Genomic DNA, 16,954 nt, shown 5'->3' with positions numbered 1-16,954 from the left:
TTTGAAGACAAACCATCATGCTAACATGCTTGCTGGCTTGGGGAGGGTCACAAGAAATGAGGCAAAACCTCAGCGAGGGCCTTTACTATAATAAAGCAAAGGACCCGAATGATGGCAACCATCACATGAGTTTAGAAAGAATCCATCCAGAGGAAGCCCTGCTGAGAACCCAATCCTGGTGAACATCTTCAATGCTGCCTTACGGAGGACCCAACCAACACAGTCTCCTAACACCAGACTCTAAAACCACAGAAACAGATAATGTTTTAAAGATTTCCTTTTTTATTATATGGTAAGAAGAAAACACACATCTAAGTGCAGAGGCCTGTGCAATCTAAAAGAGGTTAGCAGACCCTCTGGGGCAGGAAGGATATGTGATTGTGAGCCACTGGGTGTGGGTAGTGGAAACAAAACTCAACGCTCTGCAAGCAGTACATGCTCTTAGCCACTGGGCCACCTCTCTATCCACTCCCTAAACAATGTTTAAAGCTACTAAGCTATATTAATAATATTAGAGAACAAATGACAGACAAAGAAGCACACTGAAATGAAAATTTCATTCTCTAACTACAGGATCTCTGATCACAGGCAGTGTACAGGTACATTTTATAAATTCAACTTTAAAAAACAGAATAGGGCTGGAGAGATGGCTCAGTGGTTAAGAGCTCCTACTGCTCTTCCAGAGGTCCTGAGTTCAATTCCCAGCAACCACATGGTGGCTCACAACCATCTGTAATGGGATCCGAAACCTCCTTCTGGTGTGTCTGAAGACAGCTACAGTGTACTCACGCTACAGTGTACTGACATACGTAAAATAAATAAAAATCTTTAAAAAAATAAAAAAATAAAAACAAAAAACATTATCTTGTCTTCTATCTACAATGACAAGAAAGAAAAAAAAAGTACATTTTGATCAAAAAAAAAAAAAAAAGTAAAAAAGTGCACTTCAAATCAATAGCCACCACACCACTTCCATTCCTCACAGATTCTTAATTTTGTTCTGATAGTCTGAAACCCTGTACTTTAACTTTAACTAAAACTTTTCTCAGCCCAGGTTAGATCTTGACTCGTCTAAATCAGTACCTCTCAAATACTAAGTATAGCCAAGTCATCTGGGAAACCTTATTTAAAGGCAGAGTGATTAAAGCTGACATACCTGAAGTTCACGGAAAGAGGCAAAAGTGTAGAAATCATTCATTCAGCATCACTCTAACTCCATCACTCACTCAGGATACTGATTTTTGATCTCACTTGACCTTTAAAGCAAAAACACAGGGCTAGGAATGTAGCTCCTCCCTAGTGTCTGGTTATTATATAGGAGGTCCTAGCTCAACCCCAAACACACACACGTACTCAAAACACGAGGGCCAGGCACGGTGATAAACACCTATAAATCTACCTCTGAAGACACTGAGGTAAGAGGAACATAACCTTGAGGCCAACTTGGACCATACAGAGAAATCTTATCTAAAATAAATACAACAAGAAGTGACACCCAGCACTGCTCCAGTCTGAGACAGGGAAAACCCTAGATATGACTGAGGCAGAAAAGAGAGGCAAGAATCTGGGCAGATTTATCAAGCGTCTTCCCTAACAAGCCCAACTGCCATATCCCACATTTGTTACATGGTGTCCCTTTTTATTTAAGTTGTAAATGAGTCTCAGACAGGATCTGTATCAGAAGTGAAGACATTCCACTTTGGTAAGAGATCCAACAGAACTGGTAAAGCCAGAGAGAAGCTTAAAGAATTTAAGGGTTGAAGTTGAAATAGTAGTTCCTTCTATATAACCCCAGAAAGATTAAAAAAAAAAAAGAGGTGGGCTACATAAAATGAAAGAGAATAAGAAGCTCACTATCAGTTACAATATTTCCAGAAGACAAAATGAAAGCCAATAGTGGTAGTGGCACATTCCTTGGATTCCAGTATCTGAGACAGAGAGAGAGAGAGTTCAAAGCCAGTCTTGTTTACACAGTTCTAGAACAGCCAGGACTACATAATAAGAACTGACTCAGAAATAGACAAGGTTTCTCCATAACACAAAATGTTAACTAGTTAGGCATTTTTTCTCCCTGAGTCAAAAAATTCAGTGCTAATGTACAAAATCAGAAACAATGTAAGGAAACAAAGTATAGCCAAAGTACTCTTGATGACCCCTGGTTTCTCAAACAATGATGGCTTCAAAGTTTACAGATTACTCATAGTAGTGAGCAGTTCAACATGCTAATTCCATAATAAATCTCTAAACTCTACTCACATAACTACTCCTCAGTAACTCTGGAAGGTTTCCTGACATGGAGTCTCATGAAGCCCAGTCTGAATAGTGAAAGTTGATGTTGCCCTGAACTTCTGATCAGCCCACCTCCACCTCCCAAGCCCTAGTATTACAAGCCGGAGCCACCACAGCCAGCTTACCCATTTGTTGTTCTTTTTGCTAAGATTCCTTTTAATTATCTGTGTAGGTATGCACACATGAGTTCATCCAAGCACCTGAAGCTAGAGTTGCAGGTGCTTGTGAGCTCCCCAACACTGGTGCTGGGCACTGAACTCAAGTAGAATACTATGAGTCACTTCTGTATTAACCTCTAGCCACATCTCCAGCCCCTCAAAGTAAAGCAGGAGTCATACAGATTACAAATCTATATTTCTTAAATATTATTGTTGCTCTGTGACTAAATAGAGAAAAAGCCTGGTTTATGGGAAATTTTCACTGATGTATTGAAGTGAAAGTTGTATAGAATTAAATCACTTCTTTAACTGATTACTTCAGAACTAAAATAAAGAAAATAAAATAATCTTTAGGCCAGCGGAGATGTTCCATCAGTGAGAATGCTTGCTTAGGAGGACCTGAGGATCTCCAGAAACCACACTAAAAAAGAAAAGAGAAAAAAGGCAGCATTGAAACAAGGTGCAGTGAAAGCTCTTGTCTCAAGAATAAGGTAGAGAATGACAGAAGGCCAAACACCCTCCTCTTGCCCTACAGACAGACAGACGGACGGACGGATGGATGGACGGGGACACACACACACACACACACACACACACACACACACACCGTGTACATCATACACCCATTAAAAAATTATCAGAAATAGGGGCTGGGGATTTAGCTCAGTGGTAGAGCGCTTACCTAGGAAGCGCAAGGCCCTGGGTTCGGTCCCCAGCTCCGAAAAAAAAAAAAAAACCAAAAAAAAAAAAATCAAAAATAAACTAAATAAAAATATATGCAATGAAGTTTTGTCTTCAATTAATATACAGGTTCATAAAAGTGGTATTGCTTTAAATTGTAAGTTTTAAAAACACTTGAATATTTGAAATATATGGGGGGGGGGCAGGTGTGGTGGTACACATCTTTAATCCCAGCACTTGGGAGCTCTGAGTCAGGTGAAACTGAATTCCAAGTCTGATCTACATAGTGTTTCAGGACAGCTAGGGCTACACAGAGAAACCCTGTCACAAAATAAACAAACAAAGAAAAAAACTCCAGCAAACTATGAAAGCAAAGATATAGGTAATAGTGAATCCAACTGACTAGAGTCTAAAAAGGAGACAGGTAAATAAATGAAGACAACCGTCTTACGCACAAAGGAAACGTCACAAAGAAACTCCTTTCTTTGTAAGGTAACCAATAGTCAGTAAGACCCTAACTGCACAAGCACAAGGACTTGCATTTGGATCCCCAGCACTCACAGTAAAAAAAAAAAAAAGTAAATAAAATAAAATAAAAAGATGAGGCATCCCAGGCCTGTTATTCTCACTGCTGGGGAGGCAGAAACAGGAATCTCTACTAAATCTGAGTATATTTCAGGTTCAATGAAGAACACTATCACAAAACAAATAAGGTAAAGAACTGGGAAAGGCGCCCAACTTTTAAAGCGCTAAAAGTGCACCCCCCCACACACACACACCCCCACAGACAATGTCAAAAATGCTCTCCAAAGTTAAACATTTTGAGAAGAGAATTAGCATAAACTTTTTCAGATTTTTCAACACTTCAAATTTGGATAGAATAGGAATATTCACTCAGTAAAGCCTGGGCAAATTGCAAGCTATAAAAACCACCAAAATCTGAAACACTTCTGGTTCCAAGCATTTCAGATAAGAAATAGTCAACCTATATTAGGTTTTAACATTTGTGCAATCTATATATAAGAACATTTAAAAATAATGTATCAAAGACCTTGACCAAAGTTGAATTAACAATAATTTGGAATAATTTCCCCTGAAAAGGCAACTTAGTAAGTTGTAAAAATCACTTAAAATAAAATGTACAGTGGTAATGGCAGCCTGATTCCAGCATTCTGGACCCAGATGCAGGTGATCTCAGAAGTTCCAAGTCACCCTGATCTGCAGAGTAAGTTCTATCCACCCAGTTGCTACATAGTGAAAGAAACCCTCTGTGCCCCCAACCACCCACCCCCCAGGAAAAAAACAGCACAGAAGCAACAGAGTAACTTCAAAAAATGCTTAATATACACACACAGTATGTGTCTTTAAAAAAAAAGAAAAAGAAAACAGCTAACTAAAAATATATTAAAGGTTGGGGATTTAGCTCAGTGGTAGAGCACTTGCCTAGCAAGCGCAAGGCCCTGGGTTCGGTCCCCACTCCGAAAAAAAGAAAAAAAAATTAACATTACCACTTGACATCAAATAAAGACTAGAACTCAAAAGAGTATCACATTGGACCGTTTATAGCCCTTGCACTCAGTTTGGGAGGGACTGGAAACACGTCTAGTCAATCACTGGAGCCTAGTTAATGCTGTTTAGAGCAGCTGTTGGCAAACTTCCTATCCCTGCTGCCCTTTTATACAGTTCCTCACACTGTGGTGACTCCAACCATAACATTATTTCCATTGCTACTTCGCAACTATAATTTTGCGACTGTTATGAATGGTAATGTAAATATTTTTAGAGATATTGTCTCTCAACTCACAGGTAGAAAAGCACTATTTTAGACAATTTAGAAAAACCTCCCATCCTTGAATAAAAAACCAGTGTTCTAAGACAAGAGACATTAAACTAAAACCTCTGAGACAAGTTATCTAAAGCACTAAAATCATGGCAAATATTTATATTTGATAACACCCAGTGAGACCATGTGAAGTAACAAACCACCATGAAAGGTATACAGAAAAAGCCAAGCAGTATGGCACAGGCCTCTAATTCCGGGAAGCTGAAGCAAATGTGGAAGACGAGGAAGACGAGGATAGCTGTGAGTCTGAGGCAAACCTGGGCTACGTAATTAAATACCAGGCCAACTAGGGCTGGACTAAGGAAGGCTCTGTCTCAAAAACTAAGAGAAAAATATAGCAAAATACAGTAAAGGAATATAGAATACCTGCCCCACCATTCAGAAAGCTGAGGCAGGAAGGTTGCAAGTTCAGGGACTGCCTGAGCTAACAGAAAGACCCTGCCATTCATTAAAAAATTGTAAAAAGGGGGTTGGGGATTTAGCTCAGTGGTAGAGCGCTTGCCTAGCAAGCACAAGGCCCTGGGTTCGGTCCTCAGCTCCCCCCACCCAAAAAAAAAAATTGTAAAAAGACAAAGAAACAAACCTTTCAATAATCTCCAGATCCTAGAGACAGACAGACTTTAAAACAACAGCATTTATCATTAATACTTTCACAGACACATAAGTTCACCTTTAAAAGTTTACACAGACCTAAAATTTATAGACAGCAAACTTGAAAAATCCTTATGATAATCCAGAACTAAGAAGAACAACATCAAAAATAGGAATTTGATAAATATTAAAAATACATTAGAGGGGCTGGAGAGATGGCTCAGCAGTTAAGAGCACTGACTGTTCTTCCAGAGGTCCTGAGTTCAATTCCCAGCAACCACATGGTGGCTCACAACCATCTGTAATGGGATCTGATGCCCTCTTCTGGTGTGTCTGAAAACAGCTACAATGTACTCATATAAATGAATGAAACAAATCTTTTTTTAAAAAAAGTACATTAGAAACAGCTGTAGTTAAAATACTAAAAAATAAAAATAAAAAACAAAATGAAGAGAATATGAAAATACAGAGCTGAAGAGATGGGCTCCACAGTTAAAAGTACTGGCTGCTGATCAAGTGGGCACTCCTGAGGCTGCAGAGCGGAGGAGACCACCAACACTGCCCACCCCTGCCCACATCCCTGGCCCAAGAGGCAACTGTATAAGGCCTCTGGGTTCCCGTAGGGGAGGGCCCGGGAGCGGCAGGACCCCTGCACCTGAGACACTGCCGGAACCTGAAGGAAACAGACCAGATAAACAGTTCTCTGCACCCAAATCCCGTGGGAGGGAGAGCTAAACCTTCAGAGAGGCGGACACGCCTGGGAAACCAGAAGAGACTGCACTCTGTGCACATCCAGGCGCCAGAGGAAAACACCAAACGCCATCTGGAACCCTGGTGCACGGAGGCTCCTGGAAAGAGCGGCGCAGATCTTCCCGGTTGCTGCCACAGCGGAGAGGACTTAGGCAGTACCCCACGAGCAAACTTGAGCCTTGGAACTGCAGGTAGGACCAACTTTTCCCCTGCAAGAAACCTGCCTGGTGAACTCAGGACACACAGAGGCAAAATTCCTCTAAGGCCGGGCACTTCCTGTGTTTACCGGAAGTCCCACACCGGCGGATCCCCGACCGCAGCAGCTCTCTGCTCCCCAACCCCGTGGGAGAGAGACCTCACTGCCTGGTCAGGTGGGCACTCCTGAGGCTGCAGAGCGGAGGAGACCACCAACACTGCCCACCCCTGCCCACATCCCTGGCCCAAGAGGCAACTGTATAAGGCCTCTGGGCTCCCATAGGGGAGGGCCCGGGAGCGGCAGGACCCCTGCGTCTGAGACACTGCCGGAACCTGAAGGAAACAGACCGGATAAACAGTTCTCTGCACCCAAATCCCGTGGGAGGGAGAGCTGAACCTTCAGACAGGCGGACACGCCTGGGAAACCAGAAGAGACTGCACTCTGTGCACATCCAGGCGCCAGAGGAAAACACCAAACGTCATCTGAAACCCTGGTGCACGGAGGCTCCCGGAAGGAGCGGCACAGATTTTCCCGGTTGCTGCCACAGCGGAGAGGACTTAGGCAGTACCCCACGAGCAAACTTGAGCCTTGGAACCGCAGGTAGGACCAACTTTTCCCCTGCAAGAAACCTGCCTGGTGAACTCAAGACACAGGCCCACAGGAACAGCTGAAGACCTGTAGAGAGGAAAAACTACACGCCCGAAAGCAGAACACTCTGTCCCCATAACTGGCTGAAAGAAAACAGGAAAACAGGTCTACAGCACTCCTGACACACAGGTTATAGGACAGTCTAGCCACTGTCAGAAATAGCAGAACAAAGTAACACTAGAGATAATCTGATGGCGAGAGGCAAGCGCAGGAACCCAAGCAACAGAAACCAAGACTACATGGCATCATCGGAGCCCAATTCTCCCACCAAAGCAAACATGGAATATCCAAACACACCAGAAAAGCAAGACCTAGTTTCAAAATCATATTTGATCATGATGCTGGAGGACTTCAAGAAAGACATGAAGAAATCCCTTAGAGAACAAGTAGAAGCCTACAGAGAGGAATCGCAAAAATCCCTGAAAGAATTCCAGGAAAACACAATCAAACAGTTGAAGGAATTAAAAATGGAAATAGAAGCAATCAAGAAAGAACACATGGAAACAACCCTGGACATAGAAAATCAAAAGAAAAGACAAGGAGCTGTAGATACAAGCTTCACCAACAGAATTCAAGAGATGGAAGAGAGAATCTCAGGAGCAGAAGATTCCATAGAAATCATTGACTCAACTGTCAAAGATAATGTAAAGCAGAAAAAGCTACTGGTCCTAAACATACAGGAAATCCAGGACTCAATGAGAAGATCAAACCTAAGGATAATAGGTATAGAAGAGAGTGAAGACTCCCAGCTCAAAGGACCAGTAAATATCTTCAACAAAATTATAGAAGAAAACTTCCCTAACCTAAAAAAAGAGATACCCATAGGCATACAAGAAGCCTACAGAACTCCAAATAGATTGGACCAGAAAAGAAACACCTCCCGTCACATAATTGTCAAAACACCAAACGCACAAAATAAAGAAAGAATATTAAAAGCAGTAAGGGAAAAAGGTCAAGTAACATATAAAGGCAGACCTATCAAAATCACACCAGACTTTTCGCCAGAAACTATGAAGGTCAGAAGATCCTGGACAGATGTCATACAGACCCTAAGAGAACACAAATGCCAGCCCAGGTTACTGTATCCTGCAAAACTCTCAATTAACATAGATGCAGAAACCAAGATATTCCATGACAAAACCAAATTTACACAATATCTTTCTACAAGTCCAGCACTACAAAGGATAATAAAGGGTAAAGCCCAACATAAGGAGGCAAGCTATACCCTAGAGCAAGAAACTAATCATCTTGGCAACAAAACAAAGAGAATGAAAGCACACAAACATAACCTCACTTCCAAATATGAATATAACGGGAAGCAATAATCACTATTCCTTAATATCTCTCAATATCAATGGCCTCAACTCCCCAATAAAAAGACATAGATTAACAAACTGGATACGCAACGAGGACCCTGCATTCTGCTGCCTACAGGAAACACACCTCAGAGACAAAGACAGACATTACCACAGAGTGAAAGGCTGGAAAACAATTTTCCAAGCAAATGGTCAGAAGAAGCAAGCTGGAGTAGCCATTCTAATATCAAATAAAATCAATTTTCAACTAAAAGTCATCAAAAAAGATAAGGAAGGACACTTCATATTCATCAAAGGAAAAATCCACCAAGATGAACTCTCAATCCTAAATATCTATGCCCCAAATAAAAGGGCACCTACATATGTAAAAGAAACCTTACTAAAGCTCAAAACACACATTGCACCTCACACAATAATAGTGGGAGATATCAACACCCCACTCTCATCAATGGACAGATCATGGAAACAGAAATTAAACAGAGATGTAGACAGACTAAGAGAAGTCATGAGCCAAATGGACTTAACGGATATTTATAGAACATTCTATCCTAAAGCAAAAGGATATACCTTCTTCTCAGCTCCTCATGGTACTTTCTCCAAAATTGACCATATAATTGGTCAAAAAACGGGCCTCAACAGGTACAGAAAGATAGAAATAATCCCATGCGTGCTATCGGACCACCACGGCCTAAAACTGGTCTTCAATAACAATAAGGGAAGAATGCCCACATATACGTGGAAATTGAACAATGCTCTACTCAATGATAACCTGGTCAAGGAAGAAATAAAGAAAGAAATTAAAAACTTTTTAGAATTTAATGAAAATGAAGGTACAACATACCCAAACTTATGGGACACAATGAAAGCTGTGCTAAGAGGAAAACTCATAGCGCTGAGTGCCTGCAGAAAGAAACAGGAAAGAGCATATGTCAGCAGCTTGACAGCACACCTAAAAGCTCTAGAACAAAAAGAAGCAAATACACCCAGGAGGAGTAGAAGGCAGGAAATAATCAAACTCAGAGCTGAAATCAACCAAGTAGAAACAAAAAGGACCATAGAAAGAATCAACAGAACCAAAAGTTGGTTCTTTGAGAAAATCAACAAGATAGATAAACCCTTAGCCAGACTAACGAGAGGACACAGAGAGTGCGTCCAAATTAACAAAATCAGAAATGAAAAGGGAGACATAACTACAGATTCAGAGGAAATTAAAAAAATCATCAGATCTTACTATAAAAACCTATATTCAACAAAACTTGAAAATCTTCAGGAAATGGACAATTTCCTAGACAGATACCAGGTATCGAAGTTAAATCAGGAACAGATAAACCAGTTAAACAACCCCATAACTCCTAAGGAAATAGAAGCAGTCATTAAAGGTCTCCCAACCAAAAAGAGCCCAGGTCCAGACGGGTTTAGGGCAGAATTCTATCAAACCTTCATAGAAGACCTTATACCAATATTATCCAAACTATTCCACAAAATTGAAACAGATGGAGCCCTACCGAATTCCTTCTATGAAGCCACAATTACTCTTATACCTAAACCACACAAAGACCCAACAAAGAAAGAGAACTTCAGACCAATTTCCCTTATGAATATCGACGCAAAAATACTCAATAAAATTCTGGCAAACCGAATTCAAGAGCACATCAAAACAATCATCCACCATGATCAAGTAGGCTTCATCCCAGGCATGCAGGGATGGTTTAATATAAGGAAAACCATCAACGTGATCCATCATATAAACAAACTGAAAGAACAGAACCACATGATCATTTCATTAGATGCTGAGAAAGCATTTGACAAAATTCAACACCCCTTCATGATAAAAGTCCTGGAAAGAATAGGTATTCAAGGCCCATACCTAAACATAGTAAAAGCCATATACAGCAAACCAGTTGCTAACATTAAACTAAATGGAGAGAAACTTGAAGCAATCCCACTAAAATCAGGGACTAGACAAGGCTGCCCACTCTCTCCCTACTTATTCAATATAGTTCTTGAAGTTCTAGCCAGAGCAATCAGACAACAAAAGGAGATCAAGGGGATACAGATCGGAAAAGAAGAGGTCAAAATATCACTATTTGCAGACGACATGATAGTATATTTAAGTGATCCCAAAAGTTCCACCAGAGAACTACTAAAGCTGATAAACAACTTCAGCAAAGCGGCTGGGTATAAAATTAACTCAAATAAATCAGTTGCCTTCCTCTATACAAAAGAGAAACAAGCCGAGAAAGAAATTAGGGAAACGACACCCTTCATAATAGACCCAAATAATATAAAGTACCTCGGTGTGACTTTAACCAAGCAAGTAAAAGATCTGTACAATAAGAACTTCAAGACACTGAGGAAAGAAATTGAAGAAGACCTCAGAAGATGGAAAGATCTCCCATGCTCATGGATTGGCAGGATTAATATAGTAAAAATGGCCATTTTACCAAAAGCAATCTACAGATTCAATGCAATCCCCATCAAAATACCAATCCAATTCTTCAAAGAGTTAGACAGAACAATTTGCAAATTCATCTGGAATAACAAAAAACCCAGGATAGCTAAAGCTATCCTCAACAATAAGAGGACTTCAGGGGGAATCACTATCCCTGAACTCAAGCAGTATTACAGAGCAATAGTGATAAAAACTGCATGGTATTGGTACAGAGACAGACAGATAGACCAATGGAATAGAATTGAAGACCCAGAAATGAACCCACACACCTATGGTCACTTGATTTTTGACAAAGGAGCCAAAACCATCCAATGGAAAAAAGATAGCATTTTCAGCAAATGGTGCTGGTTCAACTGGAGGGCAACATGTAGAAGAATGCAGATCGATCCATGCTTATCACCCTGTACAAAGCTTAAGTCCAAGTGGATCAAGGACCTCCACATCAAACCAGACACACTCAAACTAATAGAAGAAAAACTAGGGAAGCATCTGGAACACATGGGCACTGGAAAAAATTTCCTGAACAAAACACCAATGGCTTACGCTCTAAGATCAAGAATCGACAAATGGGATCTCATAAAACTGCAAAGCTTCTGTAAGGCAAAGGACACTGTGGTTAGGACAAAACGGCAACCAACAGATTGGGAAAAGATCTTTACCAATCCTATAACAGATAGAGGCCTTATATCCAAAATATACAAAGAACTCAAGAAGTTAGACTGCAGGGAAACAAATAACCCTATTAAAAAATGGGGTTCAGAGCTGAACAAAGAATTCACAGCTGAGGAATGCCGAATGGCTGAGAAACACCTAAAGAAATGTTCAACATCTTTAGTCATAAGGGAAATGCAAATCAAAACAACCCTGAGATTTCACCTCACACCAGTGAGAATGGCTAAGATCAAAAACTCAGGTGACAGCAGATGCTGGCGAGGATGTGGAGAAAGAGGAACACTCCTCCATTGTTGGTGGGATTGCAGACTGGTAAAACCATTCTGGAAATCAGTCTGGAGGTTCCTCAGAAAATTGGACATTGAACTGCCTGAGGATCCAGCCATACCTCTCTTGGGCATATACCCAAAAGATGCCTCAACATATAAAAGAGACACGTGCTCCACTATGTTCATCGCAGCCTTATTTATAATAGCCAGAAACTGGAAAGAACCCAGATGCCCTTCCACAGAGGAATGGATACAGAAAATGTGGTACATCTACACAATGGAATATTACTCAGCTATCAAAAACAACGAGTTTATGAAATTCGTAGGCAAATGGTTGGAACTGGAAAATATCATCCTGAGTGAGCTAACCCACTCACAGAAAGACATACATGGTATGCACTCATTGATAAGTGGCTATTAGCCCAAATGCTTGATTTACCCTAGATCCCTAGAACAAAGGAAACTCAAGACGGATGATCAAAATGTGAATGCTTCACTCCTTCTTTAAATGAGGAAAAAGAATACCCTTGGCAGGGAAGGGAGAGGCAAAGATTAAAACAGAGACTGAAGGATCACCCATTCAGAGCCTGCCCCACAGGTGGCCCATACATATACAGCCACCCAATTAGACAAGATGGATGAAGCAAAGAAGTGCAGACCGACAGGAGCCGGATGTAGATCACTCCTGAGAGACACAGCCAGAATACAGCAAATACAGAGGCGAATGCCAGCAGCAAACCACTGAACTGAGAATAGGTCCCCCGTTGAAGGAATCAGAGAAAGAACTGGAAGAGCTTGAAGGTGCTCGAGACCCCAAAAGTACAACAATGTCAAGCAACCAGAGCTTCCAGGGACTAAGCCACTACCTAAAGACTATACATGGACTGACCCTGGACTCTGTCCCCATAGGTAGCAATGAATATCCTAGTAAGAGCACCAGTGGAAGGGGAAGCCCTGGGTCCTGCTAAGACTGAACCCCTAGTGAACTAGACTATGCGGGGAGGGTGGCAATGGGGGGAGGTTTGGGAGGGGAACACCCACAAGGAAGGGGAGGGGGGAGGGTGATGTCTGTCCGGAAACCGGGAAAGGGAATAACACTTGAAATGTATATAAGAAATACTCAAGATAATAAAAAAAAAAAAAAAAAAAAAAAAAAGTACTGGCTGCTTTGGCAGAGGACCTCAGTTCAATTCCCATCACCCAAATATCTGAATCCGATAATCTGACTTGAAAGAAAAAAACACTCAGGAAGTTCAAGCAAGTTCAAGTGCAATAAACAAAAATATCTGCAAGCCCAATAGAGTAAAATTGCAAGGAGTTAACAGAAAAATCAGTTCTGAAAAGAAACCATTACTAAAGGAGCTGGCTATACTTAGACTAATGGTGACTTCTCAGGGGGACCAAAGGAAAGAAAAAAAAAAAAAGGAAAGAAAGGCAGCATATCAATGTTTTAAATGTTCAGAAAATAACCATAAACCATAAATCAAAAAAATTTCCTATAAAAGTAAAAGAAGGGGCTGGGGATTTAGCTCAGTGGTAGAGCGCTTACCTAGGAAGCGCAAGGCCCTGGGTTCGGTCCCCAGCTCCGAAAAAAAGAACCAAAAAAAAAAAAAATAAAAAAATAAAAGAAGAGAGAAAGCTCTGGTACAGCAGACCTGGGCACTTAGGCGCTGTGGCACAAGCTGAGCAGAGCTCTTGCAGACATAGAACACAGCATGGAAGTTTGACATCCTAAACAAAACTTGACTTTCTCTAAGAGCACAAGAAAAAAGCTAATTATGGAAAGTGTCAGGGATGTGTAAAGAAAGCAAGTGATTTTACACACACACACACACACACACCAAAAAACTAAAACATAGCAACAAGATAATTTAGAATACAGAAAAAGCACCTACCCTTCCTTAACGAGGAGCTACTGACAGCTGATGACTTCTGGAGGATGGGTTAGTTTCTAAAGATGTGGTTTGTAGACGGCCCCAACCCTCAAATAAATAAGCAGCACAACTTGGAGTTGGTGGGTTACTCTTTAAAAGCCACCCTGCAGGAGAGGATCTAGGAAGAATTTTCAGAGTAGGACGAAAGGATCAAAGTACATTATAACAAATTCTCCTAAGAATAAAAATACTATACTAGACTAGACAAGGATTATAGGGGAAGTCAGAAAAATAACGTGTGTCTGTCTGTATAAAGAGGGAGAGGGGGAGGCAGAAAAGACAGATACAACACCAGTAACAAAACCAAGGGGTTAAGGAGAGTAAAATTTAATTAACATTTAGGCTTTTATAATCATGGATATAGTAGTCAGTTGGTTGTGGTGCACACTTGGCAGGGAGAGGCAAACAAATCTCTGAATTTGAGGCCAGCCTGGTCTACAAAGTGAGTTTCCAGGACAGCCAGGCCTGAAAGGCTCTGTCTCAAAAAACAAGGGAAGGTGGGAGACTAGAAGAATTAGGAGGAGGAGGAGGAGGAGGAGGAGGAGGAGGAGGAGGAGGAGGAGGAGGAGGAGGAGGAGGAGGAGGAGGAGGAGGAGGAAGAGGAGGAGGAAGAAGAAGAGGAAGAGGAAGAGGAAGAGGAAGAGGTGGTAGTAATAACAGAAAAAAATCTAAGAAAATAATGCCAACACGCAGGAAGAAAGAATGAACTTATGGCTAGAAAGAGGGCTGTGGTTAAGATTAAGATCATCTGACACTTGGGGTTGGGGATTTAGCTCAGTGGTAGAGCACTTGCCTAGCAAGCGCAAGGCCCTGGGTTCGGTTCCCAGCTCCGGAAAAAAAGGAAGAAAAAAAAAAAAAGATCATCTGACACCATTATTAGGAGAGCACTCAGAAAGATGCACTTGCCACCAAATTTGATGACCTGAGTTTAATCCCTGGGGCCCACAGTCCACAAATTTACACACAGAGACAGATAGACACACACACACACACACACACACACACACACACACACACACACACAGTCTTGCTCTAAATGAATACAATGCAGAAAAAGAGAGATGATAGGATAGCCCACCTCCTATCTCATTACTCCTCACGAAAGACACAACTACAGTGACTACAGTTAAAGACCAGCACAGTGGACATCCCATCTTAAGGCGCAGCTCCACTGAAAGACTGAAATGTAATGTTATGGTCGTAGCCTCCATTACCTTTTATCACCACACTGATACTCCAGTAACAGTGGACAGCAAAAGAATCAAAAGATGCATATTCTATTTGGGTACTTAGAGAACCCAAAGACAAGCAGGGAGATAAAGCACTAGAGGAACTTGAGCCCTTTGGAATTACAGCTTTGAGCAATAATCATTAAACAGTTTACAAGTCCAAATAGGAAAAACACAAGCTTGAACTAAAGGCTATGTGCTATTTCTAGTTCTAAATATTTCTTCTTTAACAATATTATAAAACACAAAAACAATTAACATGGCATAATGTTACTGTATTTTATTAAATTCTATAAAGTTAGATATTAGATCCATATGAAAATATTGTCACAGTATCATCCCTAAAGACCCTTTATAAGTTATCAACTGCTAAATTCAGAAGTAATGAAAGCATTTCTTAACATTTTCAACATAGTTAAGGAAATCTAGTGTCTGTCTGTCTGTCTGTCTGTCTGTCTCTCTCTCTCTCTGTGTGTGTGTGTGTGTGTGTGTGTGTGTGTGTGTGTGTGTGTGTGTGTGTGTGTCAGGATGTATGTGTATCAGGTGTGTATTTGAAACAGGATCACATACTGCTCAGACTGTCCTGACACTAAGTAACCCTGACTGTCCTCAAACTTCCTTAGTGCTGGGATTAAAAACATTTATCTACTTTGCTTACCTTCTAGTTATAAATTTATTTCTTTATATAAAGGTGGGGTTCCCCCTCCCCCGTGAACCTATACATTCCCGATATTTTCTTCCAATCAGGAGACAAGTGTTGGGATTGCAGGTGTGAACTCCATATCCGACAGCTCTAATCATTCTTAAAATAGCAAAACAACTAACCATAAAACCTATCCCCGGGGCAAGGTGTGGTAGCATATGCCTTTAATCCCAGCACTCAGGAGGCAGGTGAATCTCTCTGAGAGTTCAAGGCCAGCCTGGTCTACAAGAGTGTTCTAGAACAGCCAGGACTGTTACACAGATAAACCCCGGACAGTGGAGGGGAGGGGACACCTACCTCTGTGTACTACCTACTTTTACTATTAAACACCTTCGGAAAGCAACCTAGAAATTAAAACTTTTTTTCATAGTTTCAGAAGATTCAGAGAACAACAGTGGAGATGACAAGGTAGACCACATGGGACATGAGACACAGAAAGAATACACAGAAACATGGGAACAAGATACTCAAGAACCTACCCCAGTGACCTACTTCCTCCAACCAGGCCCCACCTCCTAGAGTTTCAACAAGGCCCACCAGCTCAGACCAAACAAAACATAAGCCTATGGGGGCAGCTCATACTCAAACCGTAACACCTTCCTCTTCCTGTTCCAAGTAGTGTAAAGGTGTGCACTGCATGTATACTCAGATGAGATTTCTCAGAAGAAAAATATGACAGTAATCTTTTCATACTATTCTATTCCTTTACTGCTACAGATCAATTGATGATATATCCACTAAAGAGACCAAAAACTTAATATTTCTTGTTAAAACTCTAAGCAAAGAAATAGTCATATCCATATAATCAATTCCTTCTCCCAAAATAACACAAAACCTATACAAGGAGAAGTAGCCTGGAATATTCAGTACTTTTCTGCATTCCCTGTTTGTCTCCTTTTGCTCATTCCTCCCACTAATACCACCCTACCTCTGCCCCCACCGCATCTCCATATACACGGGGTCTTGCTTTTTAACCTATGCTGGGCCTCAAATTCACAGAAGTCTTGCCTCAACCTCTCCAATACTGGGATTTAGGGTATGGACACCACATCTAGCTTTTAATTCATCAATTTAAATTCCAGTCTTAACTTAAAGAAAACACTAGGAATAAGAATGTTAATCTTCTTTCAAGTCATACCAAAACATACCATTTAAATGTTCATCAAAGTTGTACAGAACTCAGAAAAAAATTAAAAACCTAATGAATATATAAAGAACCTATA

At 41.0% G+C, this 16,954-nt stretch overlaps 1 protein-coding gene across 6 annotated transcripts in view; it reads right to left on the bottom strand.

The window, feature by feature from the left end:
- The window catches only part of Cd2ap (CD2-associated protein), a 99,898-nt gene that overhangs the window by 65,502 nt on the left and 17,442 nt on the right, over nt 1-16,954 (bottom strand). Inside the window, exon 1 of one of the 6 annotated variants that reach the window (XM_039083540.2) lies at nt 1,157-1,275. The exons of the other annotated variants lie outside the window; for them this stretch is intronic. The gene's annotated coding sequence lies outside the window, so the exon portion shown is untranslated. Of the gene's footprint in view, nt 1-1,156; nt 1,276-16,954 lie in introns of those variants that run through there. 6 annotated transcript variants of the gene reach the window in all.

The sequence above is a fragment of the Rattus norvegicus genome, chromosome 9 (assembly GCF_036323735.1).
Source record: "Rattus norvegicus strain BN/NHsdMcwi chromosome 9, GRCr8, whole genome shotgun sequence".
Classification (NCBI taxonomy): domain Eukaryota; kingdom Metazoa; phylum Chordata; class Mammalia; order Rodentia; family Muridae; genus Rattus; species Rattus norvegicus.
This window is presented reverse-complemented; position numbering and strand designations above follow the sequence as displayed.